A 13,823-nucleotide genomic window follows, 5' to 3' on the forward strand; every position below is an offset into this window, starting at 1 on the left:
TTAAAGAATAGAGAGGCTTATAATAAAAAAGTAGTCCAACAGGTAATTAATGTTGACGATGAGGTGTTTTTGTGGGCACCACAAACTGACAAGAATCGTAAATTGGCTACTTATCAAAACGGACCATTTAAGGTTCTAAAGGTAATAAACGACAGAATGGTTGAGATTAGAACAAACAAGGGTCCTAAAAAAGTAGCTAAGGACAGACTACGGGTAATATCGGGAAAAGATATTTCTAAAGAATTGATTCCCTTTAATACACCTCTCTATAGAACAGAAAGAAATAGACCTTCAGACTCTAGACTAACGGAAGAGAACGAAAGTAATAATTTAGATCGAGTAATTCAATTTTCATATCCTGATTCTCCTGAAATTCAAACAATTCCTAAGATTTCTACATCCATAAGTAATAAAGATATAGAAGATCTTCCAAAAAAAAGGGATGATGAGGAGGAGAATGGAAAACAAGAGGATAAAAAGGAAAATGGTAATATGGATGAACTCGAGGAGGCATATATGAGTGAAGCAGGAGCGGAAGAAATAAGAAAAGAAGTAAAGAATATGGAAGAATCGCCCAATAAGATGCAAGGATCTGTTGAGAAGAAGAATAATAAACGAAAAGCAACGCCTGAATATAAACAGAAGTCAAAGAAATTATTAAGTGCCGCCTTTGATGAACTAGCTGCGTTGCTAGATGGGAAAACACGCCTAAGTCATATAAAAGGAAACCAGTCAGCCCCCACGCACAAGGTAAAAAGGAATCGCGTATAGAGTCAAGTGAAGAGAGCGAGCTGGACTGGAGTGAAGAAGATGAACAGACTGAAAGAGAACTAGAAGATACAATTAATTTATCTTCTACAGATGTTCCACAGGAGAAAGAGGGCGAGGAAAATAGTTTTCCTTAAAAAGGAATAAGTAATAAATATTTAATTGTGATTTGAACTTTAAAAAAGAAAAGAATTAAATATAATTAAATATGAAGTTACTTATTTTATTATTATCACTTACTTTTGTGTTTGAAGTTCTTCAAGTTAATTCAGAAAATGAAATTATAATGGAAAGGAAGAACTCGTCAATTCTATTCGAGGAAATGGGTAGAGTGGGAACTTCAGTACAATTGATAGAGGTCAGGACAGAATTACCAATGGTTAAAACAAACAGAAGAATTGAAAACGTCCTGGGGAGTATGCATACTACAATTAAGTATACATTGTGCGTATTCCCAAGTCATTGACGAATGCTCTACAACAAAGAATAGAATATATCCGCACACACATGAATGAAGTAATGATGTTATGTGGGTATAAGAATGACGGAAAAACGAAAAGGCAAGTGATAGTGGGCCTCGGAGTATTGGGAGGCTGGATGCTTAAGGGGTTGTTCACAAAGTTCTTCTCAAGTGATGATCACTCAAGATATGAATCAGAGATATTGGATACCTTGGCACAGCAAAAGAAGAACTAAGGGCAATCCGTGGAGCAATAAGAAACTTAGCCACAAAGTATGATATCCTTAAGAATGTCACAAGATGCTTCACAATCAGCTACAAGAAGTAGAAAGCGGTTGAAACAATGATAATGGTGTTGACAACAATCTCAGAACAGATCAACAAATGGATCAGGGAATACAGGCTGGTATGACCAGGAGATTAACACCAGACTTGTTATCAATCAATGATGTGGGGAAGATCTTGGATATGGTAAAACAAAGGAATCATGATGGATCAATCAGTCCAGTTGAAAGTGAGAGTATTGGGAATTTTTACTCTCTGCCTGTGCAACTGGAAAGAACGGCAAACGGATTAGATGTGGCGGTTCGATTACCCTTATATTACAAAGATAATCTATACGAGTTATATAAGTATAGGGAACTCCTGACGACAATAGAAGAAGGAGTTTGGATGTCATATCGATCACCAATAGGAAAATATTTAGTGATTGATGACATAAAGGGTATTTATAAGGAAATTGAAACAGATGAATTAGTGGATTGTATTCATATTGAAGATTTTTGTCTGTGTCCACATTTAAAGTTGTTCAGAATTGGACAAAATGGTTGTTTGCCTGCATTGATTCATGGTAACTTTAAATTGGCTAAGGGATTATGTGACATAATGTTACATAAATCGGATGACGTGTTTGTGTCGCAAATCAACAATGGAAAAATATTCGTGGATGTGCAGAAGACACAAATGATCAAAGCGTCATGTACAAGTGGTTCTGGTAGGACAACAAAACGTCGAGAAGCACTTGGGTCCGGACAATGGATGATCACATTGCGGAATGATTGCAATGTGAAGATTGGTGATTACTTGATTGGAGAAAGACCAGTGACAAGTAAGATCAAGATGAGGGTCGTGGAAATGATGATTCTGGATGAGGTGGAAGATGTTATTGCAGATTTAAACCTCCATGAAAGCTGGGTTTATGGTAATGGACAATCAAGCCTCAAGGACAAGCTAGAACTATTGACGGAACCTCAGAAAGCAATATCTATAGACAAGTTGAGGATAATGGCAAGAACTGCCAGGGTTGAAGAGAATCGTTTTTGGATATACAGTATAGTGGTTATTGAAACCTTATTAATCATTATATTTTCAGGATTCTTTGTGACGTTGCTCTGTAAGGTACGAGCTAGAAGAGCTGTACAGGAGTGAGTTAAATCCTGAAGGGGCGTATATCGGGAAAGAAAGACGAGGTCGTCTTTTCCTCAAGGAGGGAGCATCTGTAGTATCACCAGATGGATGTATTATGTATGATGATGTGAACGATAGTTGTTATTGTATATATATATTTATCAGATTTAAGCTATCATGAGTTATTGTTATTTTAATATTATGTTTGGTGATAAATGATGTGTTGAGAGGTTTATTGCTGAGTTGTGTGTCTGAATATGATACGCATATGATGGTAATCACCAAGGCCAAACATCACATGCTGGGAGCAGGTGATGAGGCGAATTGGAGAGTTCTAGAACAACTAGCATTAGACCCCAAACGTCTATAAATATATGTTATGATGTATGTAGGGGAATCAATCGCCAGATTATCTCCGAAGAACTAAGTAATAAATAAGGCAGTGTGCAAACGTACTACGTGATTCTTATTATCAACCCTAAACTCCAAAACAACAACTTAAGGTAGGCCTAATAGCTATCCCATTGATCACAGCGGTGTTCTCATTTGACTCCCACTAAATTGTATCCTGAGAAGGAATGCTTATCAAATATTGATCTTATATTAATCCAAACTAAAAAATATAAGTAAACTTTGTAGTAGCCTTTTCCACGATTGCTAGAAAAGGACACTACAATATACTTAGAGGTGGTTCCTAGGTGGTAGGTGGCCATAAGAGGGCTTAATAGTTCCATTCCAGTATGGTACTTTTATTTTATATCTAAAGAAAAGTACTGAATTTACGAATTTTGGACCAAATTGAAGGTATTCATTTTCAAAGAAGGAATTGTTTCTCAAAACAAATATTTGCTGAAAATGAAGTTTGGAGACTTAGGAAGGGATGTTAATAATAGGTGTTAGTCAGATATTTATTCCAACATCAATTTTTCGAAGAAATGTGGATTGAAGGAAAAAAAATATATTAGTGCCATCTATGTGTGTGCGTCTAAAACTGAACACTCTGAAATTTTCAGTTGAATAATTTTGTAATTTTTAAAGTGGTCGACGAATTAATTTATTTAACATGAAAGATGAGAGTCTTAGACACATGTCTATTCAATATGGCCTCCCATGTTCTCTACTACCAACTCCAGCCTGGACTGGAACTTGCTCAATGACTTAGCGATGAAGCTCTGGTCGAGGTTGGTTCAGGCATTCTTGAGGGCAGACTTCAGCTGGTCCTTGGACTTGTATTGGACTCCCGACAGCATCCCCTTCAAACGCCCAAACACTGCGAAGTCAAGTGGCAAACAACCAGGCGAGTCAGGAGGTCAAGAATTCCGATCGAAGAAGGCTGGAGTTTCGATGTGAAGGAACTCTTGGGTAAAGTTGCTAGTGTGGCAGCTGGCACCGTCCTGCTGCCACCATATTTCAAGGAGCACAATCTTCCCCCCGGCGTTTTCCCTATAAAATAGTTGCACAATAAAGACTTGTTGTCGATATGAGTTTGCAAATTTATACATACTCCATCTCCAACATTCTTTAAAGACCTATAAATGTTTAAAATCTTTTCCTTTCCCTCTTTATCACCCAAGCTGTTGCAATGCGTTTTAAAAATAGGACATAACTCAGGGCTAAACTTGAAAGAAGTACTCCTAAAGTCGAATTGAAATATAGCTCTTCATACGGGTTAGGTTAAAAGTTGTTTGTGTTCATTTGTCAATGTTGATCTTTAGCTTATTTCAGTACTTTAGCCCCTTGGTATGGGTCATTGCCCTTTGGTCCCACCATCAGGTGATAATTGTTCACAATATTCTTCAATATTGCCCACCTCTCCACAACAGCCCTTTCTTCTGCTATCACGCTCTTTATTCCTCTACTAACTCATAGCAGTGCTTCCACTTTTACGAATATAGGAAGATTGTCATCCTCAAATCATCTCCCCATAAATAAGTTCCTTCCAAAACTTCCAATATTCACGTCCTTCCATTCAGATGAGGAAAGTACATTTTCCGAACCAAATAAAAGCAACCCAAAAACAGGTATATATCCCAAATGGATCATTCATGAAATATTATTAATAAAATTCTGACAAGCATTTTTCCAAAAATTTTGTAAATAATATTCTTCGGTGAGTTCAAACCAAAGCCGTCCATACTCCTTGGAACTTATAAACGTTGAATGTTTTCTTTGAGAAACATAATTAATTTTCTATATTCTGGAAACCCTTTTCCGATTCTTGAGATTCCCTTCCAGTCACCCATTAAGTAATAAAGGAAATTTAAGAACACATAGAAATCCACCAACATACCCTTTTGGTGTAGTTCATGTTTGAAGCTTTGATAATTCTTGCATGTCTCTTAATTTTGATCTTTTTTTCATCAAAATATGTCGTGCCCGTGCCTGATTTTGTGAACAATATTCCCAACTGTTTGATGGAGTATACGGCTCCATATCCTGCCATTGATTTTGAGAAAAACCTTTGTACCAATATTGAAACTTTGTGTCTTCTCCCGGCCAGATTTCTTCCTGAACCGCTCATAGAGTCGTAAAGAATATCTAGCCTTCTTCTTTATTTCATCCTCTGATTCAACCTCTATGAAGATATGGTTGTCGTCACCGTAGAATTGACTACAATTTTTTCCCCCACCAAATTCAATTCCTATCAGTTTATTATTATTTACTTTATCCATCCAAGGTAAAAGTGGCAAATGAAAAAGATATGGAGATTAAGGGGTCCTGGATGATCAATTTCTTTTGCACTTTTTTGCTTTGGAGAAAACTCCAAATCTATATAAGAAAGGCTGCCTATTTTGTTTGAAATCAAAAATTTGATTCAATTTGTTATTTATTTTATCAAAGGGTTTAGGAAAATCTATTGTCATTATTGTATTAAAATTTTCTCTTTTCATGGAATTTTTAATATTTCCGACTGTATTTAAAGTTATGTCATATTTATATATATACCTTTTGGGCATGACTCCAATTTGTTCCCCAGGAATGATGCTGATTAGAGTAGGCATTATCTTTTGAGTAATTGTACCAGTTACTATTTTGTATAACACTTCTGTTAGAGTTATTGGACGCAAGCTTGTTGGATCAGAAGTGGAGCTATCAGGTTTTGGTATAAGTGTAATAATTCCGTGATTCAAGATAGAGGGGGCATAATTCCTGTTTTCCCGATTAGGTAGGTCAACTGTGCTATTTGGTTACAATACAGCTTAAAAAAGGCGCCGTAATCCCACTAACACCCGGAGAACTATCTTCACTTAAATGCCTTTTGATATACTTCTTGAAATATATCTGAGAAAAAAAATCAACTACCCTCTTTTACTATTTTCTTTCTCATACCATGTCGTTTTCCAGTGAGGTTCTTCGTATAGATAACTTCTCAGCTTCTTCCATGTTAATTTTTCCAAGAAATCATTCGAGTGTTTTTTTTTTTTTTTAGATTTTTCAGAAGCTTTTCCACAAGATATAAATCTTCACTTATCTGTCCAAGGCGATGTATAAGCTTTTGTAAAAAAGAGTCTCCGATATTCACATATGATTTATTGTGTCAGCTAAATTTGTTAATTATATGATTCTGTGGATTGAAGCCGAATTTCTAATTTTCTAATCTTGCCTCCCTGTTTGTTTCTTTCGCACTCCATTTCTCCTTTTGAAATTATTTTGGGCCAATTTAACAAGGATTTGATATGTTTGTTGTTTGGATTATTTTTTAGTCTATCTATAGCCTTATCCAATTCTAAGGAAGTCCTCTTTAAGAATTTTCTGTTGTTCAAAACCTTCTTATAAAGCCCCCATCTCCTTTTTTGTCGAATAAGTGAGAGTCTTAAAGTGAGCGTTTTATGGTCCGAACGTCCGTTATTCACTATTTTGATACTTTTTATTTTATTGGTCAACTCCCGACTAGTAATCATATCATCTATGCGACTTTCTTTGGTTTTAGTTCACCACATATCAACAAAGCTGCCCTTATGCCAGTATTTAATAGCATCAAGCATTTCCAAGTCTCCCATCAGAATCTCCAAAACGTTCCTAGATTTAAGATTATATTCACCTCCATAGTTGATGGAGTCAGAGTTTTATCAAAACATAGATTCAAATCCCCCATAATTATTTTTTTTATGTTCCCAAGTTTCCTTAGTATGTTGTATATTTCTTCGTAAAATTCCGCTATGTCTTCATTTGGACCATAAATGTTTGCTACAAAATTTTTTTTCTTAATGGAGTGTAACCTCTATTATGTTAAATGAACCATAAGTGAAACTTTTAACTTACAGTCTTCTTGATTGCATGCCAGGCCATTTTCTACTCAAAGCCTCTTTTATTATCAATACAGTTTCTATAGTGTATAAACACTTTTGTGTCACATTTTGTACAATCTTCAAAACATTTAAAATTTTCCTCGTCTACTTTTTTGGGCCTTCAGGCAAAAAAAAACATCTTCATCTTCTTTGATCATTTCTGAGAGATCTTACATCCTGGGAAAATATAGCGAATATTTGTTTTGTTTGTGAGCTCTAAAGATATCTTGCCTTGCTTGAGTTTTAGTATCTTTGTGTTATTTTTATTTTTGCGGAACTTCCATTCTGAGATATCATATCGGGATTTCTGTATATGAGAAAAATGATCTATTGAAGTTTTACCGTATTACTAGCTACTGGTTTCCTTCTTTCTCGTTGTATCCTCCTCCACATGATCCTTATATGTCTTTTATGCGGGACCATCAATCTTCATTGGCTTTTTGAGAGCGTTACCTTTGTTTCTAAGCACCATTTGCCAGTCTTCTCTCAATTCCCTTCCTTGATCTGAATCCTTACTGGCGCCTTTGTCTTTTGACCCTCCATCATTCTCTGTAAATAATTTGGTATCTCTGATATCTACGTTATTTGTCTTCAAACTCCCTACCATTTCTTCAGGTGGGCCTGGTATTTCCTTTGAAATATATGATTCCCTATTATCTATTGTCATTTTGATTGAATTCCAGTGACTGAACATCTTTCTCAGATTCCTAACCTTCATCTTCAGAAAAGTTTGATATTCATAACTGGGCACCCTTTAGCGTTGAGTGACAATTTACTTCCTTGGTTTTGTACATCAATTTCAGTTTTTCAAAATATTTACTTGGGGAAGGCCTTGACAATCCATTTTTCCTCAGTAGACAGCCAATATACTTATGACCTATCTCTATGTAATTTTACCATTGTTTTTCAATAAGACTACTCTCTAGTTTCACTAATCTTTTGTAATGAATTGAGGGATATCTATCTAAGTCATCATTTTTACAACCGTATTCATGGACCTTAATGGCTCATTGAATACATTTTTGGCAAATTCGCCTTTATGTCCTTCCGATTTTGGTGCTTGATAGTAAGCCTCAACTTCTTTACCCAGAGACTCCATACCTAAAGATACTTCATCCGGACTGATCCTTGCTGCATTTGGAATTATAAATGTTCTTTTCTTCAATCCTGTTGTAGCCTTGATGAGCTCATAATTTTCACTCGAGAAACGACCTCCCTTCCATTCTTTTTCTCGTCAAAACATTTGATCTTAAGACAGTTTTTTTTGCTTATCAATTTTTTCTAATGTTTCATGGACATTTTTAACATCTATTGCTCCATAATTTAAAATATTTCACAATCAAAAATTAGTCATACCCTTTTGCTCGTGTATTAATCCGTCTTCTCCTCTATTCCTGATCATTCTTTTTCTTATAAGTATATTGACCCTTCTTCGTGACGATCTTTTTCCAACATCTTTGGAGTCCTTGGGCCGCCATTACGACAGTAGATCTTTTGTCAAGGTAAGCAGTAAATTATAAATGCCCTTTTGGGCCACTGACATGATTTTATACCGCTAACATTGAATTAAATCTAAGAAGGCTAAAAAAATAACGTTTTCTCCCTGGGAGTGAGTTATACTTTTCTGTAGTGAGATAGAAATTGATGATCTAATTCTTCTGTATCCCTTGAGGAAAGGAACTTTGATGAAAGATGACATCGTCCGAAACAAGTTGATAAATTCTTGCACATCAAAGATATCTCCGGTTTCAGCATTCTGTGGAGCAGATTCTATTGATGTCTTAGGAAGATTAGTCGAGCAATTGCACAATTTGTTTAAGTTCTTTAGAACTGTATAATATATTTATATATCATATTCATAAATTCATGAAGAATTTCCATGGACGAGGTTCCAATTCTGATCTATTTTGATGAAGAAATGGACTGATTATCAATGCCAATAATTCTTTGGAAAGGACTATAGCAGTAGCATTCTGTAATTCCTTCCCAATGCTTTGAACCCTACGTAATAAGGTTTGAAGAATTGGGATTGTCTAGCTTGTTTGGTTTTAGGGCTCTTACCCCCTTGACCAATTACCCCCTGACATTTAACACCCAATCAATTACGTCCTTTTACCCCGTAGCCTTTCACCCCCTGGTAATCTACCCACAGCATGTCACCCCCTATTACAATAAATAATAACTATACGACCAAACATTCAACTTTTTAATAACCTTACAAACGTAATTATTAATTTAACCAAGAAGTTCTTGATTTAATTTAATGGCGTACATATTAGTGATAAGTATTATTATTAATAGATATTTCTCATCAAATACGAGATAATAATTATATGCATCGAAGTCAGTATTTTGAATCTTTCCATTAAAAATATGGCGTTGATATTACTTGAGAAGATTTTGGATGATTCTATTTGATTTTTGCGATTTTAAAAGACATATATTAAAAATTAGATATAATTAACCTATTTATTTTGGATATACTTGTCTCTATTTCACAGTATTTAAGGAGTTATCCGAAAATCCTTCTCAGACATTTATTATAATATCATGTGTATACTCGTTCAATAAAATCCATCCCTAAATTCATCGTAGAAATAATCTACTAAAACTCAATGTTTGGCCAACTTTTTCCCATGGGATTAAGGAAATTAGATTAGGCATTACTAAAAATATTTATTGCATCTTATATATCATGCCTATGGTTAAATAATCAGGCTAATTATCTATTTTAATTGAAATGTTTGTATATTTTAGTATTAAAATTTTGATTGTTTATAGAACTCATAGTTACTTTCCGATTCGAACTTGAAAGTTTTATTGCTCAACAACCACTTAAAACAACCATAACATTCATTTGTTACTTTGGCATTCTATAAATAAATTACTAACCGCACTTCTCATTGGGGGGTAAAGGGTACAAGGGGTAGTTGGTCAGGGGTTAAAGGACAAAGTAAAAACGTTCAAGGCAATAATGTCCAAGAGGAATGCTCCTGACACGGATTGAAGACGGATTGAAGTGATAGCATAGAAAACGTATTATTTCATAGTTAAAAGCTATGGTGCCTCTGTTAATGTACAAGAAAATAGGAAATACAAGAGATATTCAATTCATTGTACGTGCCTCAATCCAAAAAATATCCTATTTAATATTATAATTCTATCTATAATATTACAATAGTAAGTAAATGTGCTTGTCATTTATATATTCAGTATGAAATATTATTTTTAACAGCACTCAATTTTTTTATGTGAGGGCATTTAAAAAAATTATATGTATATATATTTTATTAAACTGGAGACTTGAATGTATTATTTTTGGTTTTGATAGGGTTTTAAAACATTTTCTACATTATAGATGTCCTATACTTGTTCTAAATACATAATCTCGATGTAGGTATATCGACTTACTTCACTTTGTTCCTTGACTTGTCTCCAAATCAAGTCAAACATCAAAGATGTATTTATGGAAGGTTTCAGCACAGCAAAAACGAGGTTGTATGATTTTCAAAATATTCGTACTTTATCCCTCTTTATTACTTCCCAGCCTAAATATACTTAATTCTTAATTTTTCAAATTTTTTGTCACTTAAAAAAAAAAGCAAAAATATCGGGCCGGTCCAAACGAAAACATTCGTCTATTTTATAATGCAACCTTACTATTTAATAACAAATTCAACAGAAAATTGAAAATTAAACTGAAATAATTAATAATAATCCACCTTAATTTTTGACTGGAAATCTTTGAAGTTGTACTATAAGATTTATTATTTAGTTTTAGCTAGAGAAATAATTAACTTCCCAACAAAATCCTTATTTTTACTTATAAATTGTATAATTAGACACTTTTAGTAATAATATTATTCAAGACAACTTAATAAATAATTTAGTTTAAAAGCTTTTATATTTTTTATCAATTGTTTTTACATTTAATTTTCAAATATATATAGTTATTTAATGTCGAAATATGACTTTTAATTGTATATATCCCATAGAATGACTCATGTGTATACGATACCTTTGTATTTCAAAATAAAGCAGTCGATATGTTAAAAACTCACCTTGAATTTAGATGTTTTTTGTTTTATAAAAAAACAATGAACTTTGGATGATCCAAGAAAATCAAATTCTTTACGTAAATGCAATGTAAATTACATAGAACAACCAAACGCTTTGGCTCTCGAAACACTACTATTTTTAAAATAAAAATTGTTTATTTTTTTTAAAAGAGTGTGTGAGTCTTCTCTTATGGTTTGTGATATAGTAGACCCTCGGCTTTTCTATTGTTGCTTTCTCATTCCTGTTTCTTTTCTGGCGGGGATAATTCAGAAAATTATTTTACGCTTTGTTCGAATCCGCTTTGATAGATAATTCTTTAACTATTCTCATTTGTTTTGAATTTAAAAAAATAAACATACTTGACATAATTTCAAAGATTTCATGTCAATCTTTATATTATTATTTATGATATCTCAAAATAGGAGAAGAATATATAGTTTAGCTATAAAATAAAAGTATTGACTGTCGATTCAAAAATGCAGAAAAAAAAATTAAGTATCCAAAAAATGAATTATTGAACTATCAGAAAAAGGTAAAACATATATTGAATACTTATTAAAAAAAGGAATTAGGAAAATGATTTTTGGTATATTAAAATTTATGTATTTGACACAAACAAATTGAATGAAAACTTGACAAAACCCTGAATTAATAAATGGGGTAACGTCCACTTTACTATTTATTTGTGATTTGGAAGACGATCTTGAGATGACTTATTTTACAACGAATAGTGCAATTAAATGAAATTACGTATTTAAAATATTTTTTTAAACTGGGCCCAGTTTAAAAATGTTTTAAAAAATATACCCATAGTATACACCTTGTAATATTGTTATCAATTTTTGATCCTTTTGTACTAATTCAAATAATTTAGAATGGAAACTGTTGCTGTAAGATTAAAACATCGAATTTTGTTCAGTGATTGTACTTTCTCGATTCCTGAAGAGTATATTCTAAAGAAATAAAACTTAACAGAGGTAAGAATGGAATATTTTATGGAATTCGTTTGCTCATTTATAATGAATAGAAAGAACTATTCTTCAAATCTATGGAAAAAAAAAATTATCCAAGGAAGGATTAATATATGAAGCATGTACATATATTCATTATATAAACACCCTGAGTCTATTTTGTAAGACTGACTCGCGTAAAGCATAGCATTCCTGTGGTAACAATAGTGTAAGACTTTATTTTTTGCCTCACACAATGGCATAAAGTCATACTTTTCGCTGAAAAGACTTGGGAATTTTATTTAAAAATATGAAACATGGGGCCTGTCGTTTTCCAAAACATGATGGTAGTTGATCATTAGAGCATTCGTCTTCATGTTAATGGAATATCCAAAATGCTCCGAAAAATCAGGGCTAAGAATTGGTTTTTGTGTCTCCGCTACATAAAATGAACAAACTATTGAATTGTACCCAATTAAATCAATTGTCTGATATATTTTTCTTAAGCTTTTCCTTTTGTTTCCTCCAAAACCTACCAATGAAGGACCTTGGGGTAATTCACCTCACTTGACTCTCTTAATTTGGCTTATAGGTACCCCAAACACTTGAGCTTCTGAATAAACCAAAAAATTAATGCCATTTAAATAGTCTTTCACATATGTAGAGCAGTTTATTTTCTAATAAATTTACCTCAGCCGTAAAAAAGTGAGGAATTATGAGTTTTTTGACATCGTGCAGAGATACAGTTTGTCGTCTTGGATCCAACCGTAATATGATTTTCACAAATAAAAGTTTTTTTTTCTTTTTTGAACGGTGATCATTAGATATTTTTTAGTCACTCCATTGACTTCAAGATCGTGCAAGTGTCCTCCACTTATGAGACAAGAAAGTTGGGGAAGAGGAAGCGAGGATGTCACAAAACATGAAGAAATCATCATCATCTTGAATATGAATCGCCCTAGCTAGAGCCCTTTTAGAAGGATGAACAGTGCGAACCGTAATTTCAGGAATAATTGATCCAATTGGAACCTTGATAACTTTATTATCTAATTTTGACCTTGCCAATGACGTTACTTGAATGTCAGAGATACTGTGAGGTTCTCTTGAAAATAAATCACCGGGCCTTTGAATTCTTTCTTCTTATTACGATCCATACTTTTTGAGGAGTAAACTTTTTGTTACGGCGTAATCGTTCTTTGTCTCAAGATCTGCAATAAGATCGAATGATTCAGGAGGAATTTCTGTGGTAAAGGTGCAAACTTTGTCCTCGTAGACCTTATTCCTCTGAGCTCTAATTCGATTTCAAGTCGACGACACCAATGCTCAGGATTGGGCGTTAGGAATGGCGAAGTGTCATAACTAATTGCCACTAAGTTTGAAACTGCCTACAGTGATATCTAGGAACTATTACATGTTTTTGTCATTCAACATTAGGTCGTTTAATTTTTATTAATTTGTAATACACCTTTTTTCTATTATCAGACTCAGCATGCAGTTTTAATCCAAGACAAGGACTTTGATATGAATCTGCAACTGATTTCTTTGAATCACATTGAAAAATAAAGAAAAGGGTTTTTCATTTGAGGGGTACGATTTGCAAAGTGAGTATTTGAAGATATTAATTTTAAAGAAATCTTAGGAATTGTGGTATATTTCATTTTAGATGAAGAATAATTCTACTATTAATTTTTCCCCTGTTATTTTTATTCTGATGGAAACAATACAAAAGTTTCTGTACATATTTATGTTATTTATCCTTTACAAAATGAATATTCTATTTAGTTGCTATTAATAATAAACTAAATATGAACTTATTTCTTAGTAGTATCATTTTGTTTATTTTTAAATTGATGAGTATTTTTTATTTTTTTATTTAAATCCAAGAATATA

General features: G+C 33.2%; 1 protein-coding gene across 1 annotated transcript in view; it reads right to left on the minus strand.

Annotated features, from left to right (window-relative positions):
- The window catches only part of LOC121130540 (protein timeless-like), a 31,536-nt gene extending 20,419 nt beyond the window's left edge, over positions 1–11,117 (minus strand). Inside the window, exon 1 of the mRNA XM_040726277.2 lies at positions 10,986–11,117. The gene's annotated coding sequence lies outside the window, so the exon portion shown is untranslated. The remainder of the gene's footprint in view (positions 1–10,985) is intronic.
- Positions 11,118–13,823: the final 2,706 nt, after the last annotated feature.

This window comes from Lepeophtheirus salmonis, chromosome Z, assembly GCF_016086655.4.
Source record: "Lepeophtheirus salmonis chromosome Z, UVic_Lsal_1.4, whole genome shotgun sequence".
In the NCBI taxonomy this organism is placed as follows: domain Eukaryota; kingdom Metazoa; phylum Arthropoda; class Copepoda; order Siphonostomatoida; family Caligidae; genus Lepeophtheirus; species Lepeophtheirus salmonis.